At 55.6% G+C, this 21,917-nt stretch overlaps 2 long non-coding RNA genes across 5 annotated transcripts; both read right to left on the bottom strand.

Moving 5' to 3' along the window:
* Positions 1-484: 484 nt before the first annotated feature.
* LOC131518837 (uncharacterized) lies at positions 485-1,900 on the bottom strand. Its single transcript, XR_009265307.1, has 2 exons — positions 1,115-1,900; positions 485-825 (listed from the first exon to the last, which is right to left on the bottom strand). It is a non-coding gene; the product is annotated as an uncharacterized LOC131518837 (long non-coding RNA).
* An 8-nt stretch (positions 1,901-1,908) lies between these two features.
* Positions 1,909-7,225, bottom strand: LOC131518836 (uncharacterized). 4 transcript variants are annotated; one of them, XR_009265304.1, is made up of 7 exons: positions 6,142-7,225; positions 5,832-5,950; positions 4,737-4,881; positions 3,369-3,611; positions 2,831-2,941; positions 2,104-2,553; positions 1,923-1,984 (listed from the first exon to the last, which is right to left on the bottom strand). It is a non-coding gene; the product is annotated as an uncharacterized LOC131518836 (long non-coding RNA). The 4 variants fall into 4 exon arrangements; XR_009265303.1 differs by having other exon boundaries at positions 1,909-2,553; XR_009265306.1 differs by having other exon boundaries at positions 1,909-2,225.
* Between the last annotated feature and the right edge of the window lie 14,692 nt (positions 7,226-21,917).

Here is a 21,917-nt window from a genome sequence, read left to right as displayed (position 1 = left end):
CTGCTTGTGACCTCTGACCCCAGAGCCTCTGTTTCCTCCTGGGCGCAGGACACCTGGGAAGGACCCGTCCTCACGGCTGGGCCGGCGGGGTGGGGGGTTTCAAAGAGCCGCTCCGCTCGCGTCCCTTCAGGCACGAGCCACAGAGCCTGGTGGACAGCCGGCGCTCAGCAAGTGCTGCTTGTCCTCCCTCGTTCCGGCCTCGGACTGAGGGACTGAGTCCGTCAAGTTTACCACGCGGGAGCCAGCTCGGGATCCCGTGTGGGCTCCCGGGTCCTGTGGTGGCGCACGCTCAGGGGCCTCCAGCCCCAGAGGCAGAAAGAGCAAGGACGCGGAGGGGGGGCCCGGAGAGTCAAGGTGACCCCAGGCTCCAGCCCGGGGGACTGCAGGCGACCAGCTGACCTGGGGTCATCGTACAGGAGGAGGGTGCACGGCTCAAGACCTGCATGTGTTCCTTTCTCTCTTTCTTTCCTTCCCTTTTTTAAAATTTAACCCCTACATTTTATTTTAATATTGTACATGAAATTCTACTTAATTACACTGAGGAAAACGGTCGTTAAAAATCCCACCGCAGCCGTGGGTGTTAGGAGAGCCGGTGACATGGGGATACACACGGGGGACAGCCCTGGTCCCGGCCCCCCACCCCCGTCCCCCGCGCCCTGCTGAGTGAGGGGAGCGCGGCTGGGGGGCCTGGGACCCCACCCGGAGTTCTGGGGCTCACAAACACTCAGGCACAGTAGAGAAGTCAAACGTCAACTTAAAATGTAGGGGAGAGCCGTCAAGATGGAAGAATCGAGACGTTCGAAGGGCATATGCGTCAGGCGCGTGCTACGAATTCGTCCCCCACCAGAAAGAGAAGAGCGAATTCTTCAACAGGCAGCCGGCCAGCCTGCCGCCAGTCGCACGGCTCCCGGCCACACGGCACACACAGAGCCGGCCGGGCTGGCCACCCGATCACAGAAGAGCCCTCGGCCCCAGGTGACTGGCGGCTGAGTGGCCTGCCAGGGCGGCCGGTCCCCGACGTGTCCTGAGGTCCGGCGCGCATCCCCCGGGGAACCCAGGCGACCGCGCCGCACCGGGCCGGGAGTGTGCACTTCGTATCCCGCTTCCCCCTCACCTTGCTGGGCACCTGCGCACGAGCTGAGTCCCACAGACATGCTAACTGTGGCCCTGAGCCTCCTGCAGCCCAGACGCCAGCCAGCTGCCGGATTCTGGGAGCCAGGGCCCCTGGGGACTTCTGCTCGCTGGTTTCACCCAGACTCTGGGGAGGGGCCCTCTTCCCTTTCACGCCACGTCCTGGCTCACGTCCCCTCCCTGGTGGCCCCGGGCTGCCTCCGGCCCACGAGCCCAGGAGACATTGGCTGCATCACCATCCCCGGGGCGCAGGGGAGGAGAGCCAGGAACCGTAGCAGCCTGTCTCCTGTCATATGGCCCCAGCTTCCACCCCCTCCAGGCAGCTACTGTAGCTGGCAGCCCCTTTATCCCTGGGCTCCCCCTGCCCCATCATCCACGGTGGCCCTGCGCCCTGCTTTGCCCCTCTCCCCCCCTTTCCTTCCATGTCTGTGTCACTTTGCTTGGCCAGGTCTTCCCTTTTGGGGTGCCAGCCCTCCCTGACTGGGTCCCCTCCTCCCCGACGGCCACGGCCATCTATCCCTTCCTCTCTGTCCCTCCAAGGTCTCTCCCTAAAGGATTCCCCTCCCCTGCCCCTTAGGTCACTGTGTGAGGGAGGCTGTGACACCGTTTGGGCCCTGACAGGTGAGCAGAAGTGTGTGAGGAGGTACCGGGGACCCTTGCTGTCCTTCGGGAAGGCCTCGTGCACGCCCACCAGCAGCCGGGGCTCCACTCAGTGGGGTCTGGATTCCACGGAGCCCGGCACGAGGGCCACGGTGAGCCAGGCGGGGGGGGGGGGGGGGGGGGGGAGGGATCCCGCCTGGGTGCCGGTCCCAGTCCCCTGTGCGTCCAGTCCCTTGTCTGTGCACCGAGTGCCCTGTGTCAGGAAGGGGCAGAGCTCGCCTTCTGGGCATGGAAGTCCCTCCTTCTGGCTTCCTCTCGGGGCAGGCCAGTCAGGAGGGGTGAGGACTAGAGAGCCTCCCGCCCCCACCTGACCTCAGAGGGGAGGTTCCTCTCCAGTAGACTCCTTCCTCTTCTCTTGCAGAGCGTGGCTGTCACTTCCATTCAGTGCTGCTGACAGGATGGCTTGTAGGAGGAGGTTTTTGGTCTCTAGATCCCTGGCCATAAGGGTTGCCCAGAATCAATTACAGTAATTACTTCTCTAAACTCTGAAAACTCTTCTGACAGCGCTGAGTGCAATCTTCATGATGTATATTTGGAACAGAAGATTTTCAATGACAAGCAAACCTACTCAGTTCTTTTTTTTTTTTTTTTTTTTTAAGACTATTTGCTCTGGGCTCATTGCCTTCTGCTGGCTTCATTACATCAATCTGGGGATTGCGGTGAAGGGCAAGTGTACATTTCTTGGGAGGAAGTGTTTTATTCTGCTGTCCAACAGAGGCCTCCTGAGTTCTTAGCGGGACTGAGGCCCACCTTTCAGGCTTTCTGCTCCAGGACAGGAGGGTGAAGGTGAGTGGGGTGGGCAGTGAGACAGGTGGACAGAGGGCACACAGAAGTGGTCTGGCAGCCACAAAGATGGGAAGGGAGGGGGACACGAGGAGGTGGGGAAGCCGAGGCAGGAGGCTTGGGTGGGGCAGGGGTGGAGCTGGCACCCTGGGAGGGAGCAGGTGACCCAGAGGAAGAGGAGGGGGACAGGGAAAGGCCAGAGAGAGAGGACAGAATGGAGGAGGGCAGGGGAGGCCTTGGGGAGGAGGGAGCTCACATGTGACCTGTGGCGTCTCAGCGAGGTCCTGACTCTGGGAGACCAGCGTGTCCAGGGGCTCGAAGGCTCTTCCTTGGGTGTCCATGAAGGGTTCCCAGCAGTGCTCAAACTCTGCAGTGGGGCGGGACGGGGCGGGAGGTGAGCTGGGCCACAGGGGTGGCCACAGCGTGTCTGACTCTCAGGGACAGGCTTTGCCCTTCATAACGGCGCCGCTGCCCTCTGTCCCCCCGGGGACTCCTTTCACCCCCGGGACTCTTTCTTCAGCCTGCAGTCTCGGCCAGCCGGATTCCCCTCCTCTCGGGACACCCCACCCACATCTCTCTTGCATGTCCGCTATTCTCCCGCCCTTTCCGGACTCCTCTCCTGGCCCCAACTCTCTCTTCCAGCACGCTCCGCTGTCCCCTGCCGTCCCAGGTCAGCCTGGCCTGTGCAGCCACCAGAGGCTTCCGCCAGGGATTCCACTCCTGCCCACGCCTTCGTAGCCAGTCCCCCCAGGCCTCTCCCTGCCCACCGCCCACCCCGGGAGGTCCACACGGACCCGTGGAGGTCATGATGGCGATGCGGGCCCCGGCCCCCCGCAGGAGGCGCAACCCATTCTGAAATCCTTCCTCGGTATAGAGGCGGGAGGCGAAGGGGTGCAGGGTCACGTGTCTGTTCTCCAGGACAGAAAGCAGCTCCCAGGCCTGGATCCGCTGCAGCCGGCACAACTCCGTGCGGCAGCCCGGCTGACCTCCCCGGGCAGGCCGAGCACAGAGGAGGCAGGAAAGGGTTGTGTCATTTGCTGTGAACGCGGAGGAGGGGGGGGCCAGCGTGAGGAGGCTGAGGTCCTGGCCTCCAGCACAGAATTAGAGGAGGGCTCCCCTCAGCAGGCAGAGGGCGCGGGGTTTCAGGCAGCATCCAGCGCCCCCAGCGCCCCCAGCGCTCCAAGACCAGCACAGGATGGGGCGTTTGTCCAGCGCCTGGACCCGGGGAGGATTTGGCACCCTGCCCCGCTCACTGTGGTCTGTGCCACTCTGTCCCCGATAGGTCTTCATTTAAATTGTTGCCATTTCACGCATCGTGGGATTGGCATGAAGTTTGGCTTTTAAACTATTGCATTCAAATGGGATTCAAATTGACTACTGAGTTTCTGGAGCCCCGCCAGGTCTGCGCCCAAATGAGGGGGCTTCTGGATGCTCACCTAGTGGGGAGGGAGGAGGCCGGGTGGGCTTCAAGGTCACTGGCCTGATGCCAGGGAAGTGAGTGCGTCCTCCAGGGAGGGATCCACACCCCCCCAACCCCACTCCCACCTGTGGGATACAAAAGGGCTCCCTGTGCAGTGACAAGGGGGGAGGGGCGCCAAGGAGAGGGGCCCCCAGGGTCCATGGGATGAATGTCACTGTGGGGGCTCCCAGGACCATGGAGATTGGTCCAACCTGTCGAGGGAAGGATTATCAACCAGGAACAGAGGGCGACTCAGGTCGGGAGTGCAAGTGCAGATTCTGGGGGGCGTGATGGGTACCCCGACACTGACAGGGCCTCCCCGGGCCATGCTGGTGTGGGGAACAGTGCCCTTGACGGGATCTGCAAGCAGTTGGTGGGGGTCCTACCAGAGCCCCCTGTAATGACGAGCGGCGTGGGGATCTTTGAGAGCCAACGGGACTCGGGCTCTCTGGCACCGCAGGAGGGCAGTGGCTGAGCCCTGGGCTTCGGGTGACAGGGGCTGACGGTGCCAGACCTTGGGCCACTGTGACTGCTTTCCCATGGGTGGCTCCAAGCCAGCGACCACAGTAGGAACAGTCCCACCTGACTCCAGGCCGAGGTGTGGCAGCTGCAGGGACCCCAGGTGACCGCTCTGGGAAACATCTCCCCTGAACGTCCCAGGATTGGGAGGCCCTGCGTGCTGTCGTCAGCCTGGGCCACTCACCTTATTGCACAGGATGTCCTTGTGTTGGCCCAGAGGAACCCCGGGGTCACCGCTGGGGAGCTCCGTCTCGTAGCAGAGGTAGGCCTTATTTGGCCACCACTCAAGGTGGAAGTTTTCCAGGAAGGTGTCCTTGTCCAGCAGGCAACTGCCAACAGGGGGGTGGGGGAGAAGCTCAAAGACCGGGGCCCCCCCTGGAAGAGGGAGTGTCATCTTACCGACGTATGTTTGGAACAGAAGAGAGATTTCACATAAGACGTAAAGATGCTTACAGCTTTAGAAACCTAAACTATCTCTTCTGGGCTCATTGCCATTTGCTGGTTTCTTTGGATCCCTTACCTCACACCCCTGACCCCTGCACCCCACATACCGGCCAGACCCACAGAGGACAGGCTTCCACTCACTTTGCTGGAGCCACCCAGCCTCCCTCTGGGACCCCTTGTGGGGGCTCCAGGGGGGCCAGCCCACTCTGCTCACAGGTGCCCCCCCCACCCCCGGAGCAGCATGGGACACTCAGACCCTCAGATGGGGCCTCTCTGTCGGCTTGGGTAGGCTCCCATCCCACCTCTTGGCTTCGGTGTCCCATCCCTGTCCCCGCTGACCCACTCCCCTGGGGCCTTTCTCCCTAGACTTCAAGGGTAAGTAACCATTGCCACATAGTGCACCGAGGCCCTACACATGCCTGTGCCGAGAAAGAGAATACCAGAGACCATTTTTCTTAAACAATCATGGGAATTTCTGTTACGAAAATAATGCGTGCCCTTTGCAAAACCGAAATCGTAAAGCCAAAAGAGACTTCCTGGCCCACAGCTCCGAAGGGATTCCCTAGCAGCACGGATGGATTCCCTAGGGGGGCAGAGGAAGCTGAGGAACAGAGGCATCGGGGATGAGTCCCCGGGTGCCTGGGGAGGCCGGCCAGACAAGCAGACTGGGCATCAGCCCCAGGGGCACGGTGGGCCCAGGACAGGCCAGCAAGAGAGAGGCAGAGAAGAGGAGGAGCCCTCAGAGGCCCGGGAGGAGACCTTGAGGGAGTGGCAGGTCCCCATCAGCCCGGAGCAGGGGCTCAGGAGCAGGGGCCATGCAGGGGGCTGGGGTTACCTGTCCCAGGCCCGGGCGCCAGCCTCCATGTCAGTCCCTTCACTGTCTCCGGCTCTCTGTCTGCTGCTTCTCTGCCTGGTCATGGTCTATGCCCACCCCTCGGGGTGCCCTGTAAGGACCTGGGAGCCTTATATGCCATCAGAGCTCCTGGAAGCTGCTGAGTTGGCATCGATGGGCCCCACTCCTTCCTAGACTCAGGCCCCTCATGCCACCCTCAAGGGAAGAACTTCTCTGCCAACTGCCATATCCCTAAGTCCTCGGGGGCAAGTTTAGGTTTTGGTTTCTCTGTTCTGACAAAGGCCCTTCCTACCTGGAAGCCTCAAGGAGTGTCCAAGGGCAAAGGAGGTCCGGGGAGGGGAGGGTCTCTCTGGGCAGCAGGGACCAGTGAGGCAGGAGGTGAGAGGACAGGTGTCTGTAACTTGGAGGAAATCCCTGACGCAGGACACAGAGCTCCCGGAGGGCAGGTTTCGGGTGACCCGTCCCTGAGTCCCCTTCAGCAGCCCGTGTGGGCGTGGCCTGGCCCAGGCTCCCTGGGCCTGCTGGGCTGAGACACCTGCACGCCCCACACACGACACGACACCCTCTCTCTGGAGGCAGCAGAGGCCCGGAGACTAGTTCTCCCTGTCCCCGTCTCCCTGAGCCGGGGGGGGACACGCTTCGGTAAAGGCCGCAGTCGAGACTAGTGATGAACTCTGGGTCCAGGAGTAGCGCTCAACACCGCTGACGTGGCGATGATCTAAAAGCTCGAGGCTACCTCGGTCCCAGGCAAGAAGTAAGAAGGAGGCGATCCTGTCGTCTCGGGGGAATGACAGCCCCCCTCTGCCTAGTCTGCCTCTGGAACGCTGAGTGAAAATGTGCAAAGACCCCTACATCCAGCTCGAGATCTCCACCAAAGTGTGCGAGGGTCCAAGAAGGGAAGGAAGGATCTGGGTCCCCCATGAGAGTGGAGGCGTGGTCTCCTGAGCAGGTGCAGGCCATGCAGGACTAACCCCCTCCCGTCAGGAAAACTGGGAACAGGGTGGGCTGCCCCGGGGGGAGACAGACTGGAGCCAATGGAGCCCAGGGAGGGTACAGGGCCCGCCCAGCCTGAGTGTCTCTGGGACTCAGGCAATGGAAGGTCCGGTTAGTGTCTGGAATCCGGGCCAGGCTGCTCTGTGTGAGGTCCCAGCTCTGTCACCCCTGTAGGTGGCCTCCCTTCCCTAGAGCCAGGTGGGAGGTCAGGCTGGAGTTGCCCAGCCCAGGGTTGAGTAGTGTTCCCAGGCTGTGTCGTGTCCCCTTTCCAGCACCTCGGGGTCCCTGTGTCATGGGCAGAACTCTAAGACCGGGGTCCTGGGGAGACAGGGTCCTGGGGAGATGGCGCCCTGGGGTCCTGGGGAGATGAGGTCTGGGAAGATGGGGGCAGGTCTTCCTGGAACCGGTCCTCCGCCAGCACTGACTGTGGGGACCCTTCCCCAGTGTAAGGCCATCTGTCCTCTACCTGATTGCCCCCGGTGCCCAGAGTGACCGCATCATGGAATTTTTTAGTGACTTGCTCCTGGCGACAGAGGTGGGGCCGCTGTCAGAGTCTAGAAAGCAAAACCAAAGGGCTGATGGGATGATGCGTTTCTTCTAATGACATCCTTTCATTTCCTGTCATGGTGACAGTGCTTCCGGGCAGGTCTGCTGAGAACCCAGAAGCAGTTCCTTTCTGTGACATCATCACTCTGTGTGTGTGTGTGTGTGTGTGTGTGTGTTGTGGGTCCAGGCAGGTGCCCAGGCACAGCTGTGCCAGGCCCCACATTTGTAATGTACGGAATGCCTGAGTTCCCACAGGGCATCCTGAGGTGAAACCACCAGCTGTAATCAAGCATAAACCGCCGGGCACAGATCCAGAAAGCCACGCCACCAAAGTCCCTGGGGACGGACACAGAATTTCGGCCACACCCTGACCCCCTGCGACCCCGGCGCTGCAACTTTGTGTCCGTTTTGCAAACACCTGCCCCACTCCTCTGTGGCGGGGGCTTTGTCTCTTGCTGGCCACTCCTCTCTCCCTGCCCCTCTCGGGGCACGGCCCTGGACACCCTATCCTTTGCTCTGCTCCTTCCCCAGGAACTGGCCTGTCCTGAATCTCAGTGGTGACCACTCCGCTGAGGCCACTGTCGCCCCTGCCTCCCTCACGCCAGACTGCACACGGGATGAGCCACAGTGTTTGGAGCACGGGGTGGATGAACTGTGAATTGAGTGATTTATTTTCTTTTTCAGACTAAAACACAACTTATTTTCTTTTTAACATTTTTTCGATGTTTATTTATTTTTGAGAGAGAGAGAGAAAGAGAGGGGCACGGAGTCCGAGTGGGGGAGGGGCAGAGAGAGAGGGAGACACAGAATCCGAAGCAGGCTCCAGGCTGTGAGCCATCAGCACAGAGCCCCACGCGGGGCTCCTGACTGTGAAGCATCCCAATAGAGACTTTACAGGAAAGACTAAGGCTGCTGCTCAGACACTGGGGGTGCAGGAGGAGCACGAGAGAGGCTGCAGGAGGCAGGGTCGGCCCAGGAGACTGGGGGGGGTGGGGAGATGTCTGGATGGGGCTGCAAGTAAGGAATATCAGCAGAGAGGGGAAGGGTGTGGCCAGAGCAGGACCAGGGCGAGAAAGAAGGACCTGGAGAGAGAGGAGCTGGTGGGAGCCCTGCATCCCTACATCCCTGCATCCACCTGGTCCCTGTGGGGTCCTGGCCAAGCCCCATCCCCTCTGGGACCCTTGCGTTTCTCCTGCGGGGACAAGGGTGACATGCTCCGTGTCTATGTCGCAGTCATTCACGTGGGGGGTGGGGGGGGAGAGGGCTCCTAAGGACAGCTCAGCACAGGTTTGTCCTCCTCCGTTCCTAGGACCAGGGCTGAGGCCAGGCTGCAGCTAATCAGACCAGATGCTTCCGCCCTACCCGGGAGTCGTGTCGTGTCGTGTGCGGGGTGTGCAGATGTCTCAGCCCAGCAGGCCCAGGGAGCCTGGGCCAGGCCACGCCCAGGAAGAGAGAGGGTGGACAGTCCCAGAACCTGGGAGCCATCCCATCCTTTAAGGGACAAGAGCCGGGTCCCACCCTGAAGGGCGGCTGGCGGGACACCCCATAATCACGGTTTCTCTCGGGGATTCCTTAGAGCCCCTCTTGGGCTGCACAGGGAAGAAGATTGTCCGCGGGACTCCTGCCTGGAACATCTGGACGGTAATAGTGACCGCCCGTGGGCTGTGTGACAGTTAAGTGTCCAGGGCTTAGGACAATGCCCGAGGTGGTTGTTCGCGGACACACGCTGGTGCTGGTGTGGAACAGGGGATATCTCTGCCTCAGTGGATCCCTCAATCCACACAAGCTCCATGGGTCCTGCCCATGCTGCTCCCACCCTTAGCAGCCAGGCGCAGGGAAGCCGAGCTGGGTGGGTCGCTTTGGGGCCTCAGTAGGTGTCATGGCTGAGACCAGGACAGGCCCGGTCCCCTCCTCGGGTCAGGAGGTTTCCCTGATAGGGAGGCCCCTTCTTCCCAGGCTCCTCCTGTCCCCCTGCCCCTCCCCCAGGGCCTGGACCCTCCCTGTGGCTCCCAGACATGTTTCCAGGGCTGGTGCCCCGACTTCTGGGTGTCCCCACCTTGTCCAGCTGCAGGCATGCCAGGGAGTGCGCGAGTCCCCAGAGGGGAAAGGGTCACAGCCACGTGAGGAGATGGATTGAGAAGGGACTCCTTTCCCTCACCTGACATTAGCATCTACCTTTCGTGGCAAACTGGGGCCTGTGTTCCGGTCTGGGCTCAGCCATTTAATGCCTGAGCCTCTCCTGATTTACCCGTCTCAGCCTGGGGAATTAGCACACTTTGTCTGGAGGCAAAACCCTTGTTCCCCTTTCCCGAGGTTTCTAAGGCAGGATGCTCTAGATTCCAGATTCACACCTGGGTCTGTGCAGACCCACAGCCAGCAGAGCACGGAGAGAACTTTCTATGACAGGCTACATTGAGTTACATGAGGATGTGCAGAGTGGGGCAGAGAAGGGCACAGGGAAGCCGGGATTTTTAGCCTGGAGGGGAGTGTGGGGTTGGCCTGGGGGAGTGCAGAGTGCCCTGAGGGACACTTTAGGCCAGAGGGAGGGACTGTGACAGGGCCAGATCCCAGGGAAATGTCTGCAGGGTCAAGGAGGGCCAGGGTGAGGGCTGGTGGAGGTTCCCAGCAAGGGGACAGGAGCATGTGTCACCTGGAGAGCTGGAGGGGAGGAATCCTTGTCGTCCTGGAACACTTGAAGCCATGGGGCCTGGAGTCTGGGTGGGGAGGGGGGGCGCTCCAGACCCACGGGAGCTATCAGAGCACGACCAGCGATGAAGGCCGCAGTCCCCGTTGGCTTTGACTTTCAGGAAAGCAACAAGTGATTTGGAGCCCACGTAACTGAAACAGGATTCACACCGCCTGCTGTCCTACATTTTCACCTGCTCAGTCTGTCTGTCCTCTTTGCTAGGAGACAGTCCGGGAACTTCCATCCGGGTCCCGGAGTGACACCCTGAGCAGGCTCCGCACCCTCCCTGGGGACCTTGGCCCCGGTCCTTCTCTGTGATGCCAGCACCCTGTCCCGTTCGCAGCAAGGTTTCCAGCATGATCCAAGCAGGAGTCGGGTTCCCCAGGCCGTGCCTGGCTGCAGAACATCAAGAGGGGGCGGCATCCTGGAGACACACAAGTGACATGGTAGTCCCCGCCCCAGAAGGAGGGTGATCTCTGCTCGCTCCTGCAAGACAGATGTCTGCGTGTCCTTAACATTTAAACTGCAGAAAGGACCAGGTGTTTAACGCAGCCCAGGGTCTCTTGTTCTGGATGGAAAAGGAGAAGTGAGTGGGCTTCTCTCAGGGGGTGAGGCTGGGGGTGGGGAGCGGGGAGAAGAACAGGGAGCCGAGCCCTCATCTTCCAAAGACAGGAGGCAAGGGAGGCCCTGGGCGGCGGACTGATGGAGAAATGGAGTTTAAGCCGGAGAGGGTGGAACTGAGGGTCAGGGAACAGCGGTGTCCCTTCGACGCTGGGAGCAAGGGAGGGGAGATCCGTGGTGCCGATTCTCAGCATCAGCAGCGAGGTCAGACAGGGTGGGTCCCCACCCAGCAGCACAGGCGCAGTTGGTAAGTCTGTGACGGACCACACAGTACAGCGAAGTGGCCAACGGTGGTGTTAGGCAGGTGCTGAGTCAGCAGGAACAAAGACACAACGCTGGGTGTGGTTTGGGGTTTTCCTGTCGCTGTGAATTTGTGAGGGTGCGTGTCCTGACCTTAGTACCTTCTCATTCCCCTCTCAACAGGGACACAGGCTCTAGAAAATGCTCTGTAATGAATGTAATAGGAAATACCTGAACTAAAGCGATATATGAAGGTGATAGGAATCCACAGGAAAGCAGTGACTGCTTCCCCCTGACCCTGATCGTTGGACTTGTAGAAATGCCACTGGGTTCACGGGGCTAGAGAAAGGGCTAAGGTAGCGTGTGGGGGACGGTGATGCAGCCAATGTCTCCTGGGCTCGTGGGCCGGAGGCAGCCCGGGGCCACCAGGGAGGGGACGTGAGCCAGGACGTGGCGTGAAAGGGAAGAGGGCCCCTCCCCAGAGTCTGGGTGAAACCAGCGAGCAGAAGTCCCCAGGGGCCCTGGCTCCCAGAATCCGGCAGCTGGCTGGCGTCTGGGCTGCAGGAGGCTCAGGGCCACAGTTAGCATGTCTGTGGGACTCAGCTCGTGCGCAGGTGCCCAGCAAGGTGAGGGGGAAGCGGGATACGAAGTGCACACTCCCGGCCCGGTGCGGCGCGGTCGCCTGGGTTCCCCGGGGGATGCGCGCCGGACCTCAGGACACGTCGGGGACCGGCCGCCCTGGCAGGCCACTCAGCCGCCAGTCACCTGGGGCCGAGGGCTCTTCTGTGATCGGGTGGCCAGCCCGGCCGGCTCTGTGTGTGCCGTGTGGCCGGGAGCCGTGCGACTGGCGGCAGGCTGGCCGGCTGCCTGTTGAAGAATTCGCTCTTCTCTTTCTGGTGGGGGATGAATTCGCAGCACGCGCCTGACGCATATGCCCTTCGAACGTCTCGATTCTTCCATCTTGACGGCTCTCCCCTACATTTTAAGTTGACGTTTGACTTCTCTACTGTGCCTGAGTGTTTGTGAGCCCCAGAACTCCGGGTGGGGTCCCAGGCCCCCCAGCCGCGCTCCCCTCACTCAGCAGGGCGCGGGGGACGGGGGTGGGGGGCCGGGACCAGGGCTGTCCCCCGTGTGTATCCCCATGTCACCGGCTCTCCTAACACCCACGGCTGCGGTGGGATTTTTAACGACCGTTTTCCTCAGTGTAATTAAGTAGAATATCATGTACAATATTAAAATAAAATGTAGGGGTTAAATTTTAAAAAAGGGAAGGAAAGAAAGAGAGAAAGGAACACATGCAGGTCTTGAGCCGTGCACCCTCCTCCTGTACGATGACCCCAGGTCAGCTGGTCGCCTGCAGTCCCCCGGGCTGGAGCCTGGGGTCACCTTGACTCTCCGGGCCCCCCCCCGCGTCCTTGCTCTTTCTGCCTCTGGGGCTGGAGGCCCCTGAGCGTGCACCACCACAGGACCCGGGAGCCCACACGGGATCCCGAGCTGGCTCCCGCGTGGTAAACTTGACGGACTCAGTCCCTCAGTCCGAGGCCGGAACGAGGGAGGACAAGCAGCACTTGCTGAGCGCCGGCTGTCCACCAGGCTCTGTGGCTCGTGCCTGAAGGGACGCGAGCGGAGCGGCTCTTTGAAACCCCCCACCCCGCCGGCCCAGCCGTGAGGACGGGTCCTTCCCAGGTGTCCTGCGCCCAGGAGGAAACAGAGGCTCTGGGGTCAGAGGTCACAAGCAGAACGGGGGGCTGACCCACGTGCCCACGTGCTCGGCCCACGGGCCCCAACTCTGAGCCCGGGAAGGTGAGGAAAGCCTGAAATCGGGCACCCAGCCTTCTTTGCGAGTAGAGAAGTGTGTGCGATTTTACAAGCAATATCCTTATCTCAGATACAACGTTCAAAAAGAAAAAAGAAAAGGGCTCCCTTCTAGGCGGAGAAGAAGTGATACAGTCTCCTACCGGAAACTATCACTTCTCAAAAAGGAAGTCCACATGTCCTTTAATTTAACAGACGGAACTTTCCAAACAATCTAAATCACTCCCGTGTCAAAATACAAACCCACCATTAAAATGCTTTCTTAAATGTTTCCGTAAGGAAAGATTTAAATGTGAACGCCCAGTGTCCACTCCCCGACTTGAGAAATGAAGACAAGAAAGGCGACTTCGGCCCCGGAGCCCCCCATCTCCTGTCAGCTGGAAAGTTCGAGAAAATCAGTCCCCCCTGACTTCCAGCACAGAGCTAAGCCCAGGAATATTCTTGTGTTTCTTCTGCCTCATTTTGTTTTTGCTTAATTATCTTTGCATCCAAGACGATAGAGGGTAACCCTCAAAGGCGTGGGCTGTGGTCACAGATGTCCTGGGTTCAACACCCAGCTCTTCCCCCTCCTACCTGTGTGGTCTCGGCTGAGTGACCAACCCTCTCTGTGCCTCAGCACTGGACTCAGGAGAGTTGAAAGAGTAAAGGGAGGAACACAAGTACAGCACTGGCCCCAGGGGCAGCCTGTGTACCGCAAATCATCAGCTGCCCTTCCCTGGAAACCCTACTGTGCGCACAGTTGGGGGCCTGCTTTCGCCCACACATAGCATGACACACACATTCCCCCAAGTTTTAATATGTGTCATAAAAGGAATGCATACTCTTCAAGTATTGAGACAACGGCATCAATATTCAGAAGGATGCAGAATATTCTATGTGCAGATGGGCCCCGATTCAGGACTGGGTATGCCAGTCCCCCAATGGAGCATACTTGGGTCCTTTCCAAATGTTCGGTACGTTCAAGAAAGCTGTGGCGCTGAGTTTTAGAAACGCTCTGGCATTTGGACACACGGTTGTAGGAAATCCCAGAAGAATTGGATACTGAAGCTTGGTGCACTTTGACAGACTTCCCCGTGAAAACCTGCTTGGAGATCCTCTCCCCGGGTTGGCCTAGAGACGCGCCTGGTGAGACCCCTGCCTGCGGTCCCCTACATCTGGGGTGTCATGGCAAGGGAACAACAGGACCGCCCCGCGGCTTGGGAGGAGATCAGCCCCAAAACAAGTCCTGGCTGCTATTCTGGAACAGATCTGAGCTCAGATCACTCCTGATGTAGGCCCCACCTTCCACAGCTGGGCTTAGCAGAGTTACCCAGTTAGAGGGTCCCATGTTGGCCACCTAGGGCTGCTTGCTAAAGGAGTAGGGTTTTAGGTTGGGACCCATGGGGTCAGAGGTCATGGGCAGGGGAGAAGCCCAGTGGACACGGGGACAGAGGATCAGTGGCCTGGGACAGGAGGCCTGGGGACAGTCATCACACAGAGGGGGGCCTGAGAGAGGGAGCAGACAGCCACTGGGTTTCAGGGGTGACCACGTTCCCAACTCCAACAGAGAAAAGCATGAGTTGTGGCCACAGGGAGCAGCTGAATTCAGGGCACATTGGCCCGAAGGCTGCCAGCAAAGGCAACGATAGCTTCCCAAGCTCGTGTCAAGTGGTTGGAGACGCAGAGACAATAAGGTAGCTGCCCGGACCCCAGAAAGCCCTTTGCACCCCTCTTTTTATCTCCCCTCTCTGGCTCCAGATGCTTGGTGTCCCTGAAGTCTTTAGCTTTCACGGACAGGTGGCACAAAGCTCCCCTACGCTGCCATCTGGTACAACGGGCCAGTGACACCCGTCTTGCTTCACATCGATGCCCTTCACAGCCGGGCGCCGGGCAGGGACAAGCCCGGACGTGGCCGATGTGCAGGGGGAACGGCAAAGCTCTCCGGTGGGCTTTTCACAATCATATACCCATCCTCCATCACGCGGGGAACAAAGGTGGTAGCACCGTGGAGGTGGGTGGGGCCAACCAAGGTGGTGGAAGGCAGTCTTGGGCCGTGCCCTCAGCTGAGGGGCCAAGACCACATTTTGGGATCCACAGGCATGTAGATGGGAGTCTGTGGGGTGGTGAGGTGGGGGTCACCTGGACCCTCCCCTGCCTCCTCCAGACCCCGACCTCCTCGAGGGCGGGACGTGCCTGTCCCTTCCCTGCATCCCAGGTTCCTGCCGGGGTGGGACCCTGAGTAGGGGCTCCTGGGTACCTAGGAATGAATGGCTGAGGGACCCAGTGTAGGACTCAACCAGTCTTGCCCTCCCTATGTGCGGGAATCTTGCCACTGAAAACGTGCACGTGTGCGCGTTCTCGGAGGGCATCCTGGCGAAGCTGAAAGTGCACAGGTGCCCAGTCCCACGGGGCATTTCCCGGAGCCCCGGTTGTGAATGTGCCCAGACCTTGCCCACGTTCCTGACTTGAGCCCAGGGACCTCAGCCTGGGGACTTTGTAGCCCGGACTCCACTCCAGGTGGTCCCAGCAGATGGGCAAGAGCTGGGACCTGGCCCAGGGCTGGGGTCTCCTCGGGGAGGGGGCCCTGGGGGTCAGCTGCCCAGCAGGGGCGGTGTGCAGGTCCCAGTCAGCCCCCAGAGGGAGGATTCTGGCCCACGCTGAGGGTGGGGGCAGAGTCCTGGCTTAGGACTGTAGGTGACACCGGGCACCATCTCTCAGAGTCCCCATCTCTCAGAAGGAGCTGGACAAGGGTGTGTGTGGCGGGGCGGCCTCTGCTCCCTGCATGGAAGCTGGCTGCCTCCCCTCCCACCACAGAGGATGCTGGGCAGACTCGGGGGGCGGGGGCAGGGAAGGCCCGTGAGTCCTGGAACAGCCGGCAGGCAGGTGCTGGCAGGCGTCCTGGTGTGGCACACCCTCAGCCCCGCTGCCCCCTCTCCTTCCCCTTTCGCCCCTCACTGGCCCTTCCTCCGTCTGGGGGACCCTCCTTTCTATCGGTTTTCCTTCTGTCCCAGGCTCCTGCTGCGCCTTCCCAGTGCCTGTGCCCACGTCAGTTTAGCTCTCTGCTGTCCCCAGATCCCACCCCTGCTTGCAGTCTCCCTCCCTCCCTTCTTCTGTTCTCCCTACATACTTCCCTCTCTCCCTGCCTCCTGTTTCCTTCTCATGGACCCTTTGTTTCTCTCCATTTGTCCAAAGGGTTTTATCTTCCTCTTTGATCCTGATTCTTTTTCCCCACCCCATGTTTCTCCTCTTCTCCCTCATGGCTGCCTCTTTCCTCCTCTTGGAGCTTCACCTTTGACTACTAGAGTTTTGCCTCTCTTAGATCCATCATGAACTAAGACCTTTAACTTCTCCTTCCACTCTCTGGAACTTTCCTCTCCAAGATGACCTGGCATGAGTCATCTCACATGACCTCGGCCTGAAGAAGCCCTTCTATGAGATGCTACCTTGAACCTTGAGCCACGTCCTTGGATCACCACAGACAGCAGACGCCCCTTGTGTCTCTGTGTCTGGAAGTCTTTCTGGGCTCCTCAGTAGAATTTGGAGTCTGGTGTTTCATCCTTGTTCTTTTAGAGCAGGAAACAGCATCCTTTTTTCTCTCGTGTTGATGTCCAGCTTCTACCAAGTGGCTGCCACAGTCCACTTGTCCTGTGATGCCCAGCTCAGTCCATCTTGGAAAGATTGTGTACCTGTTGCAACAATGGACAGAGACCCTGGTCCACCCCACTGCTCATTCAGTCCTTGGCTCAGCAACTCTGGTTACGGGCTATGTCCTTGGCTTTCAACTGGGCCCCATAAAAGGAGGACTCCTTAAAATAATGGTGGGGTACATTAGTTACCACAATAAGGAAAGTTATTGGGAGCTCATTCTTATATATTTACAAATTTGGTGGGGTGGGGGGGGGAATGCCTGGGTGGCTCAGTCAGCTGAGTGTCTGATTCTTGGTTTCAGCTCAGGTCATGGTCTCATGGATCGAGCCCCATGTCTGGCTCCACACTGACAGTCTCCCTTTCTCTCAGTCCCTCCCCTGCTCATGCTCACTCTCTCTCTCAAAATAAATAAACTTAAAAAGATCTGCAAATCTTCATAAATACTGAATAATGTAAGATAGAGTTGAAAATGTCCCTCCTCAACACCCCAGCAATTGAGGAAGAGAGATCTTGCTGTGTCATAGAATTAGTTCAAAGAACTAGTTCAATAAATCTGAATACAAGATTAAAATCTTACATTCACTGACTATCAGTCTTGATTTTCTGTGCTATTGTGTGAACACCAACAGCTATTACCAAGTAGTATAGAGTAGTGGTGGAAGGAGAGACTCTGGAGCGGCTGCCTGAGTTCCAATCCTGCCCCCACCACTTACTGATTATGACATCTGGCAAGTTGTTTAGCCAAATTGTAGGCATGTAAAATGGAGATAATAATAGAACTTTCACCTACGTGGTTGTGAGGCTTAAATGAATTTGTTTATATTTATATCTACATATATTCTGAAGAGTGCCTGACCTATAGTAAACATGATGGAAGGTTTTGCTGTTACCTATTACTAGAACTCTGTCTCTGATAACAGCACTAAACATCATCTTGAAAAAGTTGTCTAAGACCTGTGCACTGAAAAATGCAAAACATTACTAAGAGAAAGCAAAGAAGATGTGAAAATGTACAATGTTCATGGATCAGAAGACTCCATATTGTTAAAATATTAATTCTGTAGATTCCATGTAATCCCAAATGCATTCTCAGGGTTCTGCCACCTTGCAATAGTTCTGATGCAAGGACTTGGCCAGGCTGAACTACATTTGCCCGAATTCCCCTTACAGTAGTCTTAGATTGGGCCTAGTTTGGCCAAATAAAGAAGCAGCCTTTTCTAATGCACTCTTGTGTTGAGGTACTGACTTGACACACCTCCTTTGTGTGAAGCCACAACTATGAGAACCTCCCCCACATCCTCCTTGAGCTTCTCCTACCCTGGAGCAAGGCATGTGTTCTAGCTTTGTGGTGAAGGGAGTGTTAAGAAAGAAAAAAACAAATTCAAAATGGAGTCATTCACACCGCCCCCACGATAGCAAGCCAAGACTTAATTACAGATGCAATCACATCCTAGGAATGTGACCTTTTAATAGTCAATCTGAAATTTCATGATCACTAGTGAGGTCATCTGCTTGATAAAAACCCTGCTGGTCCCTTCACTCCCCAAAGAAGATGTCCTGGCCTGAAACAATCCTTCCTTTTGTTTGCTAACAACTTCCTTACTCCAGTCTCTATGAAAACCTTCATTTGTACAACCCCTCAGAACATCTCTACTTGCTAGGTGGGGTGCCACCCAATTCATGAAGTGCTTAATGAAGCCAATTAGATCTTCAAATTTACTCTGTTGAATTTTGTTTTTAACAAGACCCCACAGGACACCCAGACCACTGAAATCAGGGACAAGAACAAGGACATGGATTTCTGCTGTTCCCCACGTGCTCTACAGCTCATCCTTATACTCTCCAGTTTGTTCTGGCTTTCCCACACCCTACATCCACCGTCCTGTCACAAAGCGTTTATCCCATGGACTTTATGTCTGTTGCACACCAGACATGAAGACAATACCTTACCGACACTCCTTAACCTGCCCCTACACTGGCATAAAGTCAGAGTCCCATAAGAAGTCCTTTTATGTTCCATATGATTCAGCAATCCCACCTCTGGGTATATACTTATAGAGAGCAAGACAGTCATTCCTGTCCAGCAGAGATCTAAGCAGCCAAGGATGTTGCAGGTAAGACCAGATATCCTCGAAACCAGCACAGGCTGACAACACCCAGAACTGATAGCCAGCAGAACCAAAGGAGGTCTGCTAAGGCCCAAGGCTGATAAAACTCCAACGAGCTTAAAAAGGAGCTGCAGCCAACAGTCAGACTCTCCAGATGCTGACCCTTTTGCATCTATCTGACTGCATCAGAAAGGCAACTGTGGCCAAAGGCCCTGCCAGATTGATCTCTGAGCATAATACAGATCCTCCACTGCTTGAATATGATAGGCAGCAAATGCCAAGAGCCGACGCAGATCAGATGGAGGCCTCGTCTCAACTATGCGCCCACAGACTGGCTTCAAGTTAAGTTCGTTAACTTCTTACCCCTTGTAACTGGTTTGTTGTGTGACTTTGTCTTGTGCTTTGCTTGGCACGGTGTGTATGAGGCCAAGTTAAATGCATATGAAATGTCATTGAGTTCGGAATCCTGGACCGGTTGTACAATTACATTAACATTGTTTGCGACTGAATAACGCTGACATTGTGCAAAGACAACTTGTGTGTGCATCTTCATAGTGTGCTTATGACAATATCTAAAGGAAATGAAATCAATATTTTGAAGAGATATTTGCACCCCTGTGTTCATTGCAGCATTATTCATGATAGCCAGGATGTAGAAACAACATACATGCCCAACTGACTGATGAGTAAAGAAAATGTGGGAGATATATATATATATATATATATATATATATATGAAATGGGAATAACAAAATTCGATTTTGATTAAAATCAAAACCTGGTACTTTGAAAAAAGTAATGAAGAAAGAAAGCAAAAACTATATTATCAGTGAAAAATGGGGTCATCTTTTTTAAAATATAGATTTATTTATTTATGTATTTATGTATGTATGAATGTATGTATTTATAAGTAAAGCTCATAACCCTGAGATCAAGACCTGAGCTGAGATCAAGAGTCAGACACTTAACTGAGCCATCCCGGTGCCCCAAAAGATTTTATTTTTAAGTAATCTTTATACTCAACATGGGAATCGAACTCACAACCCTGAGATCAAGAGTCACATGCTCTACTGACTAAGCCAGCCAAGCACCCCTGGGGTTGTCTTTTATAGAGGTGTAAAAAGTCAGAAAATAATACTGTGAACACACTTACACAATCAATCTGACAAATGAGACTGAATGGACAACCTTCTAGAAAAAATATGATAAAAATGATACCAAAAGAAATACAACACATGGATTAACCCTAAACCATTAAAGAAATGCAATTATTACTTAAAATGACTACATAAACAACCATATCAAATTACCAGACCCAGAGGTTTTATGGTGAGTTCAATCAACCATGTAAGGATCAGAATTGAGCTTTCCTAGGAAACTGGAAAAAAAAGCCAAACTCCCCAATTGATTTTGGGCAGCTACAATAATCTTGATTTAAAATTAAATAAGAAGAGGGATGTCTGGCTGGCTCAGTCAGTGGAGTGGGTGACTCTTGGTCTCAGGGTTGTGGACTCAAGCCCGGTTTTGGGTGTAGACATTATTTTAAGATAATAATTATAAAAAAGCTAAATAAGGAGAACATGAGTAAGAAAAATTACAGCCATATTTCTAATCATAAATGCAAAAATCATAATTAAGTGGTTAGCAAACAAATATTCAAGCCAAGAAAGATTTAAAGAATATGGGACTTTGACTCTACTCAAAAAATTATTTTTTAAAAAAGATAAATGAAGAATTTGGGACAGTTTTCTATTTCCCTCTTAGAAATATTCCCCTAAAAATAGAATGACACAAAAGTCCCCTTTATGATTGTCACTGTTCAACACTGTGTTGTTGTCCAAGCCAGTGCCCCACAGGCTTCAATAAAGGACAAGAGCTGTAGGGATTGCAAAAAAACACAAAAAACAGAAACTATGAGAAACAGCAAGCAAATTCTCAGTAAGGTTGGTAGATCCAACTTCAGTTTAGGAATATTAATAGTGTCCCCAGACACTAGCAACAAACAAAAGTGTAGATAAAGGTAAAGGTAGATAAAGGTTACAATATCTCCCAAAGAGTTTACTAGAAGTGAACCTAACAAAATGTGTGAGACCTTTATTTTAAAAAGTACAAGATTCATTGAAAACATAAAAAGAAGAACTATATAAATTGAAGCATGTACCATGTTCATGGATAGAGACCTTCGGTGCCACAAAGATGTCTATGCTTCCCAAAATTAACCTGCACGTTGATAGCAGGATTTGTCATGGAACTTGAAAATTTGTCCATAAATTCATGTTGATCTGTAAAGAGCCAGTACAATTTTGAACAATTTGAGGTTTGTTCATGTGTCCCATTTCTTTTTTAATTTACTCAGGTGAAATTCACATAACACAAAAAGAGGCTGGACAGGTGGGCACAACACTGAACTTGTCACTGGATTTCCTGTTTCTTTGCTCCATGGACTCTGGCTGTTCAGCGGGACCCTGCCCACCACAGGAGCCCTTAACTGAGCCAGCCCTCAGAGCTGAACCTGACCTGGAGCCTGGGTCACGCGACCGGTGACAAGGGACAGAGATCGAGGGGTTCACCGGCGGTAGATCAAAACAGACACTCTGGCCCTTCCTTGTTTCTTGAAACCAGGAGCCCGCTATATCATCCCTGCCCCTCTTGCCCGTCCTTCCAGAGACCTGCCTTTCAGTTCCACTTTCCCTGACTCACGCAGGCACCAGTGTTCCTGAGAAGGGCCTGGGGCTCTCTGAGGGAGCACTTGAAACGCTGGGAACCAGAGATTGGTTGGAAATGCAGAGAGACACTCAGGGTGAGCATGGGGAGAGGGCCATGAGCGGCCAAATTCTTCATGGGGTCCTCAGAGAGCTGCATGTTGATTTCACCTCCGTTCACTTGGGCAGAGCAAAGGTGAGACAGCGCCCAAGGGGAACTACCTCCATGATGGCATGGAAATGCCACCTGTCAAGACTGGGCCTTGTGATAAAGGGTAAAGAAGCACCCAAGGGAACTTGCCCAGCCAAAGAGCTCAGGTGGGTGAGGTAGAAGGAGGGACCCACTGCCTATCACTCCTTTGTCACGATTGCCCCCAGGGCACAGTGTGAGGACTCCCCACAGCCTCCACCTGAGACACCAGCTTCAGAGAGCTTCTCCAATGCGCATCCGCTATGAACCTACTTCCCAGCCAATACACCTTTGCTTCTTTTATTCCCACCAGGAAATCTCCATCCTGCTAAGGGCAGCAATGGCCCAGCTACCATCACTAACATTCTGGGCCTCCCGTAAGGAAGTGGTGAGCACGAACTCGATCCTCCAACCTCCAGAAAGGCAGCACCAGGGCCTAGAGACTCAGCTGTGAGTGTAAGGCAGAACTCACCCCTCATGTAGCAGTGTGATGACACATCAGCCATCCTGTCCCTGAGTCATCGAAAGGAATCCTGTCAG

This window comes from Neofelis nebulosa, chromosome 8 (genome assembly GCF_028018385.1).
Source record: "Neofelis nebulosa isolate mNeoNeb1 chromosome 8, mNeoNeb1.pri, whole genome shotgun sequence".
NCBI classification, from domain to species: domain Eukaryota; kingdom Metazoa; phylum Chordata; class Mammalia; order Carnivora; family Felidae; genus Neofelis; species Neofelis nebulosa.
Note: the sequence above shows the minus strand (reverse complement) of the source record. Positions and strands in the feature narration are given on the sequence as shown.